Here is a 13698-nt window from a genome sequence, read left to right as displayed (position 1 = left end):
TATCTTTCCACTGCCATTATAACGTGGACTTCACTATAGTAGATGTGTATGGATGATTTTAAACACAAGAATGAACAGTTTGTTGATCTATCTATCTCCACTGCCACCACAACGTGGACACTGATAGGATAAACTGGTGACTGCAAAGTTGAAGCTTTATTTCGACTTGATGAGATGTTTAAAGTTCTTTAGTACTTGTAAAGCGCATATTTGAAGTTGACTCTCAGTATTGGTATGGAATTTAAGCAATTAGGCCCGTATTGCATTAAGGCTGTGCAAAGGCTAAAAATAAACTTTCTACTCGTGATATTTTTCAAAGTTTTCGATTTGTATATCATCAAGCTATCAAAATAAAAAAGTTTTCTCAGGAAAACATTTTTTTCTGATCATTACTTTTTGAGATATGAGTGCCTGAAGTTTAAATTTTTGGGACAGAACATTTCAAATTCGGTAAAAGATAAATCCATGAGATTTAGAGGATGGATTCTTCATGGTATTGTTGATCTATTGAAACAAAAAATTTCTGAAAATATCAATTTTTGAGATAGTTATTTAATTTACTATAAATAACCATAAATAACTTTCAGTTTAGATATTTTTGGTAAATTGAATAACTTTTCCAAAAATTAATATTTTCAGAAAATTTTTGTTCCACTAGATCTACATTACCATGAAGAATCCATCCTCCAAATCTCTTGGATTTATATCTTACCGAATTTGAAATGTTCCGTCCCTAAAGTTCAAACTTCAGGCGCTCATATCACAAAAAGTAATGATCGGAAAAAATGTTTTCCCGAGGAAACTTTTTCATTTAAATAGTTTGATGATATACAAATCGAAAAACTTGTAAAAATATCACGAGTAGAAAGTTTATTTTTAGCCTTTGCACAGCCTCAAGACAGGCTGAGACACCTGTGGAATATCAAGAGTCCGAGGGTTGTTGGACATGAGTGCAATAATAATTTTTTAAAAGAATTTTTATAACTTATTATAAGACAACTGTTCTTATTGCATTCATTTTCTACAAAGAATGATTGTAAATTGCCAGAGTGGACATTACAGCCGAAACTTTGCCATAATACTACACTCAGCTACATTATTTTGGACTGTTGAAAATCTATAAATTAGAATTGGAACCGTTTTGTTTGAGTGTAAGCCTGTGGTACTCTTTTTAAAGTTGTGTATTTCTAAATAATCAAATAAGTGATCAAAAAAAGGTCATTCTATTCCATACACCAACATCTTATCGAATAAATTGACACTCTGATTCAAATTCCAACCTTGCAACAATGAAAGCTTCACAAGAAACAAATTACTACAGACGATGATTTGAGAGAAGGAGAGAAGATACAGGTTTCTCACGAACCTTCCATTCTATAGGAGTGAATCCATCATAAACATTTCTTCCCGTTCCCCCTGAGACAAACTTGATTATAAAACAAATTATCATGTAATGGAAACCCGTTTTCTGTGGTCATCATTTTTGATAATCTATATAATATAAAAGCGAAATGGCACTCACTCACTGACTGACTGACTGACTCACTCACTCACTTGCAGAACTAAAAATCTACCGGACCAAGAACGTTCAAATTTGGTAGGTATGTTCAGTTGACCCTTTAGAGGCGCACTAAGAACGGTTTTGGAAAAATTCCCAAAGATACACACAAAATCTGAGTTTTTCCAGCGTTTTCTTGCGCTTTCTCAGCTTTATCGAGAACAAATGAACAGAAAATGTTCAAATTTACTACAGAAATTCAGCTGGGGTGTAATAATGTTGTGTTAGAAGGAATTTGGAATAACGCCAAAGATACGCCCAAAATTAGCGGTTTTTTGCGTTTTCTCAGTTCTTTCATCAAGTAATATACAGAAAATGTTCAAATTTGGTACAGAGGTTTAGGTAGGGTCTAAAAATGTTTTGATGAGGTGACTTTAATATTTCATCAAAGATACACCCAAAATCAGCGTTTTTCTCAGTTTTTCTGCGTTTTCTCAGTACTTTGACTTTCTGATGGAATGAATTATGCTCAAATGAAAAATGCAGGCGAGCGAAGCGATACCGCTGATTTCATTTTTGGACGATCCAGTCGGTGGTCCAGGGGGCGGAGCCACCTTGTTGGACGGATATGGCGAGCGAAGCGAGCCTGACGGCTAGTTCTTCATATAGTATTTTCGAACAATAGTTCAATACTACCAGATAGAAGACATTCGCGGGGACTTGTAATATGTATTTCAAATCAAAATCATCATTTTTATTCGAAAAAAATGTTCATCTAAATATTTGTTACTAGATTCCATCCATATTAAGCTATGCTTTTGGAAGATTACCATGTTATATGAGTTGAGTTTCAACGTATTTTTAATGTTCCATGATGATCAATTTTCTATATTTTTGTTTCTCGTTGTAGTGTTTGTATTTTCGCTTATTAACTGGCTTTAAAATGGTATACTCGTCCATTCTTAGGCTATAAATATCTCTGCAATATACAATGTCTCTTACAATATACAATGTTTCTACACATGTCTCTCTCTACTTTATCACATGTCATCTACTTTATAATGTCTCTACACACACATAGATTTTTATTGGTACGATATTTTGCCGTCCTTATGAATTATATAAGATTGAACGGAACTTGACAAACACAATCTGTTCAATCTAATAGAATTTATAAGGTGATTAAGCGTTGAAACAGATCAAAAGGTGCCTACAGACCTATGCGCCAAGAACACACGCAATAAATTCTATTAGATTAAACAGATGATGTTTATCAAGTTCCGTTTAATCTGATATAATTCATAAGGACGACAAAATATCGTACGACCAAAAATCAATGTGTGTGTGCAGGGATTTATTTGTATTATCCATTCGATTTTGTTATTCACTAAGTTTCTCCTAATTTTGTTGTTTAACTGTTCGCACGACCATATTTTGAATACTTGGGCGTGTCTAGCCTCAGCCAATGACAGTCGAGCTCAACGTTCATTGGTCAACAGCTAATGACCAATCGTAGGGCTTCATAATCTACACTATATATTCCGCTGCTCAATGCTAGTACTAGAGATTGCTAATGGTGTAACAACCGAGACTAGTATCTCAAATTGTTTCAATAAATCAGTGGTTTAGCAATATCGAGTCGTTTTACTGTATATTTTACTGTATATGTTGTTCCTTTCCCAATCATTCATAGTTGAGAATGATTGTATCTATTAATGTATAAATAAATAAATAAATATATGGATGTTTACTACAACATCAACTTCATAACAAAAATTTGAAAATTTATCAAACGCATCAACTTATAATAATTATGCAGTCCTGGAAATCGAACAAACAATATGGAAATAATTTAAATAAATCACTTTTTGCTTTTAGAAAAAACGACTAGCAGTCAGATATAAGCAGTTCGTGATGGAAAACAACATTGAAGAATTCAAGAAGATTCCAACATTGAAGAAAGACAAGCTGATTCCACACTCTACAATATCTGACTGCTAATCGTTTTTTCTAAAAGCAAAAAGTGATTCAATAATAAGCAGTTCGTGATGGAAAACAACATTGAAGAATTAAATAAATCTACTTTGTAAAAATAATTGAGAGCTGAAAATTTTGTAAAGTGAACAACTACAAGACTTAACCTATTTCGGACTATGTGTAACCTTATTTTGTGAAGTGAACTACAAGACTTAACCTATTTCGGACTATGTGTAACCTTATCTAAATTTGGGAAAGGAATAGCACAAAGTTACCTTATTTTTTTCTCTCCCTATCATTTTGGTGATGTACTTATTGTATCAATCAATAAATAATAAAGAATAACAGCAAAGAAAGCTAAGTATATGGGCCAGCAAATTATTGTAACTTGCATGCTGCATGAAGAAATCTCATCTAGTCTTTTTACTCTCACACCCCAATTTCTTATCCTTCTATTAAGAGTAAGAATCTTTCTTGTTTCAACTCTTCATTTCCCTCTTCCTCTGACTCTCTTTTGGTAGAGAGTTAGTGGGGAGTATATTTTTAATATTCTTTCCGAAGAATGAACACATTGATATGTCCAAAGCTCCGCCAATTTATGTAGATGCATAACAATATAATTATCTATAGTTATTATATTACAAATTGCTTTTTCATATCATATACAGTTCAATAATTATTTCCTTAGTCTATATTATGTAAATTCATCTATAATTTTGCTGTATTGTAAGCTATTTTATATAAGTGTAAAAGCCAGTATATATTGTAATCTACATAAATAAAGTACTCAATCAATCTCATAGGAGAGAGCCTAGAGTCATAACTTCGCCCTTAATAAAATCATTCAACTAATCAATAAATCTCCTTTGAGTAACCAGTCTTTTTCCTTTTAGAGAATAGAATTTGTATAGAGAGTGTTCAAAGAGTTTAGTTTTATTGCAATACAGAAAAAGTAATATTCATGACAATACATTATTCCAACAATAGTTGGAAAGCGATTCAATGTATGATCTATTAACATAAGTTTCCATTGTAGATGAGTAAGTGGGATATAAAAGTCACTTCTGACCAGGAGAAAACATAAAATCACGCAGTTGAATTTATATGAGTTAACCGCAAGAACGTTATATTATTTCTAATCATACTTTCCGCTTATTATTGGAAAAAAAACATAAGCCGAAGTGGTGAATGAGGTGCTCGTTCATTCATGCAAATCAACAACAATACAATTTTTAGTTGAAAAAAATTAGTATGTCGGCTACAATATGAGAGTTATGAAAATGAAATCTCAGTGCGAATATAGAAGTTAATTGAAATTAAATTGTGGAGATGGAGCCAGACAGAGAGATGAGATTGTTCTAGGTTCGCTTCTTCACGATAATAATTGCAGATTTTGGTCAGATTATGACGTTGAGACTCACGCCTTCATAAAATAACCCAGACCTTCCATCACTTTCATTGGACTCTCAAAGCTGCAGAATTACTAGCGGAAATGAAAATTTTGTCTGGAGTGAATCTAGTATGAGACTAGTAATACATTGTTACAAACATACATCAATATTTCTCATAAATTTCACTTTCCATGACGAACTGCTAGTTAATAATTCCGTTTTGAACAATTTTGAAGACACTACAGTTAATTTTGACTGTAAAAATTTCGTCAAAATAGTTCAAAAACGAATTTAATATTTGTAAACATAACTCTGGCCCGGTTGCACAAAAGCCGGTTAAATTGTAAAAGTGATTAATTTCACGAGAACAAATCAGAGAAGGCCTTTTTGATAAGACGGCTTTTCGAATTTAACCGGCTTTCGTGCAACCGGCACCAAGCCTACTAGGCTAGAAATATTTGTGGAAAGTTCAACTTCAGAAGTAATAAACATAACCTATTTTTTGACAATTTCTATCCAAATTTGAGCTTTAAGCCTGTTGTTCATTTTCCAATCATTCATAGTATGAAAATGATAAATATGAAGAAAATAAAAATCTCAGTACCCTTTTTTTTAAATATTTTATGTTTCGGTCATTTATGCTATATTCAAGTGATATGAATTAAATAAATAAATACTACTGGAAGATTCTTAATTCATATCACTTGAATATGGCATAAATGACCGAAACATGTAGTGATAAAATATTTTAAAAAAAGTGTACTGAGATTTTTATTTTCTTTATATTTATATTACAAGTAGCCCTATACAGAAAAGAGATGATAATGAAAATGAAAATGATATTGTATCTAGAAACTTTTTCAGCAGAACTGTGACAATGAACTTGAGAATTGAAGACAATCCTTTTAATAAAAAATTTATTAGAATGTAAAAATTAATAATATTAATGCAAAGTGACCTGACTGGATAAGGCATGGCCTCTAAGTTTTCAGGTCAATTTCAGGGCCTCTGACATGACTGTTATTATAAAATGTGTATATGTATACATACAGTCAAATGTAACAGTCAAATGTATACAACAGTCATGTCAGAGGCCCTGAAATTGACCTGAAAACTCTGAGGCCATGCCTTATCCAGTCAGGTCACTTTGCATTAATATTATTAATTTTTACATTCTAATAAATTTTTTAATATACATTATTCACAATGCGTGAATGTATGATGTAAAAGTTGAATTCGAAACAAGGACGCGATGAAATAAGATGTTGATAAACTTGGAAATTGAAGACTGGGCTATTTTTTCAAAATATCTTCCAATAAGTAAAAGAGATATTTTTTAACCGCAGCATTAAGAAGTAAAACTCAAAGTAAAAACCCGGTAGAATATAAGCATTGAGAAAAGATAGCAAAGAAGATATCCCATGGTATAGGTCGTGTATGTTCTACTATTATAAATGTTATAAAAATCGTCATCCATTATAAATTGAAATAATGTTAATACATAAACTTATTGACTCTATCAATGAACTTGAAAGGTGAAACTTAAAAGGAGGCTACCATTTATAAACATCTTGATATTTTATGAAAGAAGACAAACAGACGCTACTAAATGATAAATACTACATAAACTTCCTGACTCTGTCAATGAAATTGATACATAATACTGAAAAGTGAAACTTGAAAGGGGGCTACCATTTATAAACATCGTTATATTTTATGAAAGAAAACAACCAGATGCTACTAAATGATAAATAATACATAAACTTGCTGACTCTGCCAATAAACTTGATACATATATTGAAAAGTGAAAATTAAAAGGGTGCTACCATTTATAAGCATCGTTATAAATAGAAAACAAATCTCAATACCCTTTTATGAATTATTTTATCACAACATGTTTCGGACTTTCATGCCATTTTCAAGTGATATGAAATAAATAAATAATACTGCTGGAAGATTCTTATTTTTGATCATAAACTGAAAAGAGACTATAATCATCGACATATTTTATGAAAGAAAACAACCAGACGCTACTAAATGATAAATACTACATAAACTTACTGACTCTGTCAATGAACTTGAAACAAATATTGAATAATTAAATTTAAAAGATAACCATATGATAACCAGAACCAAAAGATGATAACCAAAAGATAACCAGATAATGGTAAATAGATAACCAGACGCTAGTACTACATACACTTTACTGACTCTGTCAATGAACTTGATACACATATTGAATAATGAAATTTAAAATACAACGATTTATAAACATCGACATATTTTATGAAAGAAAACACCCAGACGCTACTAAATGATAAATACTACGTAAACTTTACTGACTCTGTCAATGAACTTGATACACATGTTGGAAAGTGAAATTTAAAAGGAGACTACAATTTATAAACATCGACATATTTTATGAAAGAAAACAACCAGACGCTACAAAATGATAAATACTACATAAACTTACTGACTCTATCAATGAACATGATCCACATCAGGTGAAACTTGAAAGGGGACTACCATTTATAAACATCGAAATATTTTATGAAAGAAAGCAACCAGACGCTACAAAATGATAAATACTACATAAACTTACCGACTCTATCAATGAACATGATTCACATCAGGTGAAACTTGAAAGGGGACTAAAATTTATAAACATCGCTATATTTTATGAAAGAATACAACCAGACGCTACAAAATGATAAATACTACACAAACTTGCTGACTCTGTCAATGAACTTCATACATATATTGAAAAGTGAAACTTTAAAGGAGACTACCATTTATAAACATCGCCATATTTTATGAAAGGAAACAACGAGACGCTACTAAATGATAAACAAATTGAAAAGTAAAACTTGAAAGAGCACAACCATTTATAAACATCGTCATATGAGAGAAAACAATATAGACGCACAAACTTACTAACTCAGGCAACGAACTTGAAAATAACTTTAAGTCCGGCTATCATAGAAACCAAGTAGAGCGCGCCTAAATGAAGAGGACATCACTGTTTACGAATTTGCTTTTAGTGCAGCGCTCTCCAACAAAACCTGATCCAAAGGCTAGGATTGACAAAAATGCACTGCGATATTGTATATGTGTATTCATATAAATATATTCACACTATTCACTATGGAGGAACAAGCCTTGCAAAGTTTACGTACCACTTTTCAGATGTAGCAAGTTGCTCAGATCCTAACACCTGTTTGTTCCTTGCGCGACTGGACTGGCAATTCCACGCGGCCTCAAGATAAGTCGAGACCCCCACCATTCGATTCCCGTCGCGGTCGCACTTTTTTGCCTCCTGAATTCAAAATCAGCTGTCTGTATAACATGTGACACTTACCCTTCCTACAAACTTACAAACCTGCAGTGTTCACGTATTATGAATGAAATTTGGTGCTATCGTTAATGAAAGCGGTTTGCGAATTGCGGTAGCGTTATAGCATAGTGTAAAGATACGGTTTATTGAAGATACCTTTTATTAAAGATATTTTTCATTAAAGATACCTTGATTATTTGTCTCTAGCTCAAGTGAGGTCTTCGTTATAATGGCATGATTTTTTTAACATTGGTGTTGCAATGAATTTTCCCTTTTCTAAATGAAAATTTTGTATATGACCAACTAAACATTTTAGATCTGCAACTGTACTGAAATTAACAGTTAATTGAACCGTTTATATAGTGTGGTTCACGTTATAATGACAGTGGTTAAAGATAGAAGAATAGCGATGCCGATTCTCTGCATTAATTGATTATATTTCTACACTGTCAAGAACAAGGATAGAAAAGGATGGTATCACCGGCTTTGTCGAATGATAGACAAGGATAGCAAAACCAAAGTTGATCAAATACTGTCATTATAATGTGGACCTCACTATAGTATAGTGAGGTCCACGTTTTAATGGCAGTATTTGTTAAACATTGGAGTTGCTATACTTGTCTATCATTCGACAAGCAGATAGCGCTATCCTTTTCCAGCTCTGCAACGTTGCCAGATTGTTTATCAACAATGTAGAAGTTTATTTACTTACCAAAATAGATTTGAATTTCAATCTCAATTATGAAAATTCATTATTTTTAATCATTGGAAAATATTTTTTCATGGAGAATAAAATATAAATGTTATTTGCTTTAAATCAGTTGAAACAATAATTTTACACTTAATATGTTGAATACTTATAGACTCAAGTATGTTCTGAACTCAAGTAGCTTTTGGAGCCACTGACAAGCCTTTTCTTCAATTTGAACATTGGTGTTGCTATACTTGTCTATCATTCGTCAAAACAGATAGCGCTATCCTTTTCCAGCTCCGCAACGTTGCCAGATTGTTTATCAACAATGTAGAAGTTTACTTACTTAGCAAAATAGATTTGAATTTCTCAATTATGGAAATTCATTATTTTTAATCATTGGAAAATATTTTTTCATGGAGAATAAAATATAAATGTTATTTGTTTTAAATCATTTGAAACAATAATTTCACACTTAATATGTTAAATACTTATAGACTCAATATAAATCACTTTTTTGAGTATGATATCGCTTGAAAATGGCATCAATGTTGAAACATGTTGTGATAAAATAATTCAAAAAGGGTACTGAGATTTTTATTTTTTATATATCTAGACTCAAGTATGTTCTGGAGTCACTGACAAGCCGTTCCTCTAGCAGCATGAACTTTAGTCAGCCCTCCTTGGTTTGTGTATTGTGGACACTCAGATATCAGGTGATTGATAATAGCATAGTTAATGAGATTACATGATGATATATGATCATCAACCATGCGCTTGTTTGGATTATTTATTCATAAATACACAATTACATTGACAATTCGACATTGATAATTAGAAATTGTCAATTGAAAGAAATTTTACAATTTTTTACAATATGAAATTTGGAATTTCCTCGATTGATCGGCCGCGGTTGGATAGCGTTACTGACTTATCCTGCTAAGTCGGATATTCAAGTTGGATCGAGTTGGATATCTAATTCATAAGACTCAGCACTCAGCAGTCAAGAGTTTCTCACCATACTATCATAGAGAAACGATAGTATAAGTAGATATCCCATGGTATAGGGCGTTTATGTCGCAACTTTTACTGTTATGTCAAGCCGATAATTCACGTAGTTCTTTCCTATGCAGCTGTGTGAGGCTGGTAGCCTAGTCTCTCAAATTGTGCCATTCATACACTATCACCCCAACAAAACAGTAAAAATTGACAATAATCGATAGTAATCGGCTTGAGATAACAGTAAAAGTTGCGACATAAATTCCCTATATCATGGGATATCTACTTACGCTATTGTTTCTCTATGATACTATACTCCGTACATAATTACTTTTGATTTGGAGGGACATGGGCAGCAGAGAAAGGTAGAGATACAGCGGCGCGATGGTGCCGTTCAGAACCGGCCAGCGTTCTCTAATTTCCAATGAGTGTTCAGCTGCTCATGATACGTACACGGATGTTTCTTCTCTGGAAGCATTCAGTCGACTGAGTCTAATCATAGATGAAGGATAATCATAAGCTATATTATATTGTCTCTGGTCTAATCGACAAACTGGCAACTGCGCTTCTACCTATGATCTAATTATCCTATGATATAATTGCAGCTTATTATCTTCTTAAACGAACGATTAAAAGACGTAGATATCAAGTTCACCCGATGGTCGCCCAAACAGCATTTCAAGGGGAATTTAGTACCATTATATACATCATTGCTTGGGGTGAAGATACATTTTTCAACTACCTCAGAATCTCCATCAGAGATTTTGATGAGTTATTTCGAGCTTGTATCACCATTGGGAATACTTGCAGTCACTTTAAGCTACGGATCAAATAAATGTGGATAATATTAATAATATATGATTTTTTTCAATAAAAAATTTAGAAATGATTGAAGAAATGTATAGAAAAACTCTGAATTCAAAGATGACACTATTAATTGAATTAATTCTTTATGCTATTCAATTCAATATCAGCTGATTGTCGGGTAGAGGTGTCAGCACATTGGTTATGTTGCGATCAGTACAGTCTGAAAGCTTCTATTTGCTTCAATAGCGCGTCAGTCGACCGATGGAACGGATGCGCACGAGCTCGATCGATGGTATTCATACGCTGTATAAAACGCATGGTCCTGACCGTGCGCGTGCGTGCCGTCAGTCCTGCTCTGAACGGATACATGGAATATCTATGGAAAAGACAAGTGCGACTGACGTACGCACTGACGGTCGGTCGAGCTCTGTAACCGGCCTAAATGTTTGAATGTTTAAATGTTTATATGTTGCGCATTTACGGCGAAACGCGGTAATGAATTTTTATGAGATTTGATAGGTATGTTCCTTTTTTAATTGCGCGTCGATGTATATACAAGGTTTTTGGAAATTTTGCATTTCAAGGATGATATAAAAGAAAAAAGGAGCCTCCTTCATACGCCAATATTAGAGTAAAAATCAGACTATAGAATTATTCATCATAGATCAGCTGACAAGTGATTACACAGATGTGTGGAGAAGCCAGTCTATTGCTGTATTTCCATAAGGTCTATAGTTTTAATCAGGTACTTGTTGATGAGAATACTGCGTGAGGTCTACTGTTCACAGAACTACTAGTAGCAGTTAAATCAATATTTGAACTTTTCTATTAAGATTGTACAATCCATGTCTATCGTCTAGAGACCATCATCCACACCAGGCCACCTTCTAAAGGCTAATAGTCACACGTATGCAGGTAGACGGAGCATGCATCATGCATACGTGAGCAGACGAACGCAAAAAGACAGACTTCTGTGTGCGTTGCAACATTCGATAACCTGTGGAGAGATTTTCCTCCCTGCATACGTCCGTATGTTGCTGTGTACGCTACCCTTGAATAGTGAAGACTAATTTGGGCGCAATTCCTGTAATCTTCCTTGTTTTTGTAATAAATTTATAGGAGATTCCAGAAGTAGTCTTGTTTTGGGTTCCCTCACTATATATTTCTTAGTTGAAAAGAGAAAAGTATTGACCCTGATAGAACAATAAAGCTGCTACTGATACAGATGGTTGTTAATTTTCATTAAAATAACACAACTATAGTGAGGTCCACGTTATAATGGCAGTGGAGAAAGATAGGAGAACAACGTTGCCGATCCTCTGTCTTGTCAATTATTATTATTATTAGCGTATGGCTTTGAATGGTGGGGAGACCCAAGGGTAGTTCCACCTCGCCGTATATAGTCCAAAGTTCCCTAATGGGAAACCGGACACTAAGGTTATAGTCAGCACAATACTTTAAATTTACTCTTTTCACTTCGGAATAAAGTTCATTTTGATGTTAAAAAGAACATATACAAAACCGAAATAAAACACAAAAGCACTAAGCCAAATTTATAAAATATTAAATTTAGAGCCGAAAATTTGAGCCGTCTTGTCAATGCCTTCTATAGACGGTAGCTGATACAGGTATTATAAAATATTAAATTCAGAGCCGAAAATTTGAGCCGTCTTGTCAATGCCTTCTATAGACGGTAGCTGATACAGGTTTATTGATGTAATATTAACTGTTCATTCTTGTTTAAAATAATCAATTATATTTTATCAAGCAAGAAATTATATTTTTCAATAATGAATTTCCATAATTGAGATCAAATATTTTGTTAATTAATTATCAATTCTGCATTGTTAAAAGACGATCTGGTAACAGAGGAGAGCGAGAAAGAGATAGCGCTCTCCGCTTTGTTGAATGATAGACAAGGATAGCAATACCATTGCTAATCAAACACTGCCATTATAACGTGGACCTGACTATAGTGATTAAGTTAAAGAAAGTACTGAAATTTTTCACTTGAATAGAATGAAGTTATCAATCTTGTATTAATAAATGCGACTTTTCCCATTATCCCATTCACAATCATCATTCTCTCTCACTCCAATTTCAAGACGGTTGCGCATCTTGCATGTTCAATTGTTCATTCCCCTTTCAGCTATACGCTTAGGGATGTCAATCCCTGGACTGATTTCCAATCCCGGTATTTCGGGATTATCCAATATCAATCCCGGGGCTGATCCCGGGATTGGCAAATTCAGTTTTATGCATTTTTAACCATTTGTTCCTCCTCAATTACATGTTCAGTAACAGTGTGTGGAGATTAAAAAGGGCTCATTATAGAGGGAGATGATATTATTGAGATGAAAAAGGGCTCATTATAGAGGGAGATGATATTATTGAGATGAAAAAGGGCTCATTATAGAGGGAGATGATATTATTGAGATGAAAAAGGGCTCATTATAGAGGGAGATGATATTATTGAGATGAAAAAGGGCTCATTATAGAGGGAGATGATATTATTGAGATGAAAAAGGGCTCATTATAGAGGGAGAATATAATATTGAAATGGAAATTACTTAGGAATAATATTAAAATTAAAAACTACATTTCTATAAATGTTTTCAAGATTAGGAGTCACTTTTTATAAAAGCTGAACCACTACTAAATGAAATTTCGTAGAGCCAACTATATTAATTACTTCAACTAGATATTCTACTTCTGATAGAGAAAGAGAAGAGAAATAATTAGTTTAGACAGAGAGTGAATAGATGGTGCTTGTTTATTTCTGATTTCTGAAGTCTTTTCAAAGTTCTGAGAGCATTTCAAGGAAACTGCATGCATCAGCAGTTAAATATTGCACCGTCTAGACTGGTTTTATTGTGTCTCTGTGTAAACAGAAACAAACGTAGAGGCATAACAACCGATCAACAACCATTCTGCGAATTATGCGAACCGATAATGCGAATACTATTTAGCCAGTACAGAGTACAGTATATTATGTACTAGC

At 33.3% G+C, this 13698-nt stretch overlaps 1 protein-coding gene across 2 annotated transcripts in view; it reads right to left on the bottom strand.

Moving 5' to 3' along the window:
* LOC111052176 overlaps positions 1-8159 on the bottom strand; it is a 47039-nt gene extending 38880 nt beyond the window's left edge. The window contains exon 1 of one of the 2 annotated variants that reach the window (XM_039442904.1): positions 8043-8159. The gene's annotated coding sequence lies outside the window, so the exon portion shown is untranslated. Of the gene's footprint in view, positions 1-7800; positions 7818-8042 lie in introns of those variants that run through there. The other variant, XM_039442905.1, reaches the window with a different exon arrangement.
* Positions 8160-13698: the final 5539 nt, after the last annotated feature.

This window comes from Nilaparvata lugens, chromosome X, assembly GCF_014356525.2.
Source record: "Nilaparvata lugens isolate BPH chromosome X, ASM1435652v1, whole genome shotgun sequence".
NCBI classification, from domain to species: domain Eukaryota; kingdom Metazoa; phylum Arthropoda; class Insecta; order Hemiptera; family Delphacidae; genus Nilaparvata; species Nilaparvata lugens.
This window is presented reverse-complemented; position numbering and strand designations above follow the sequence as displayed.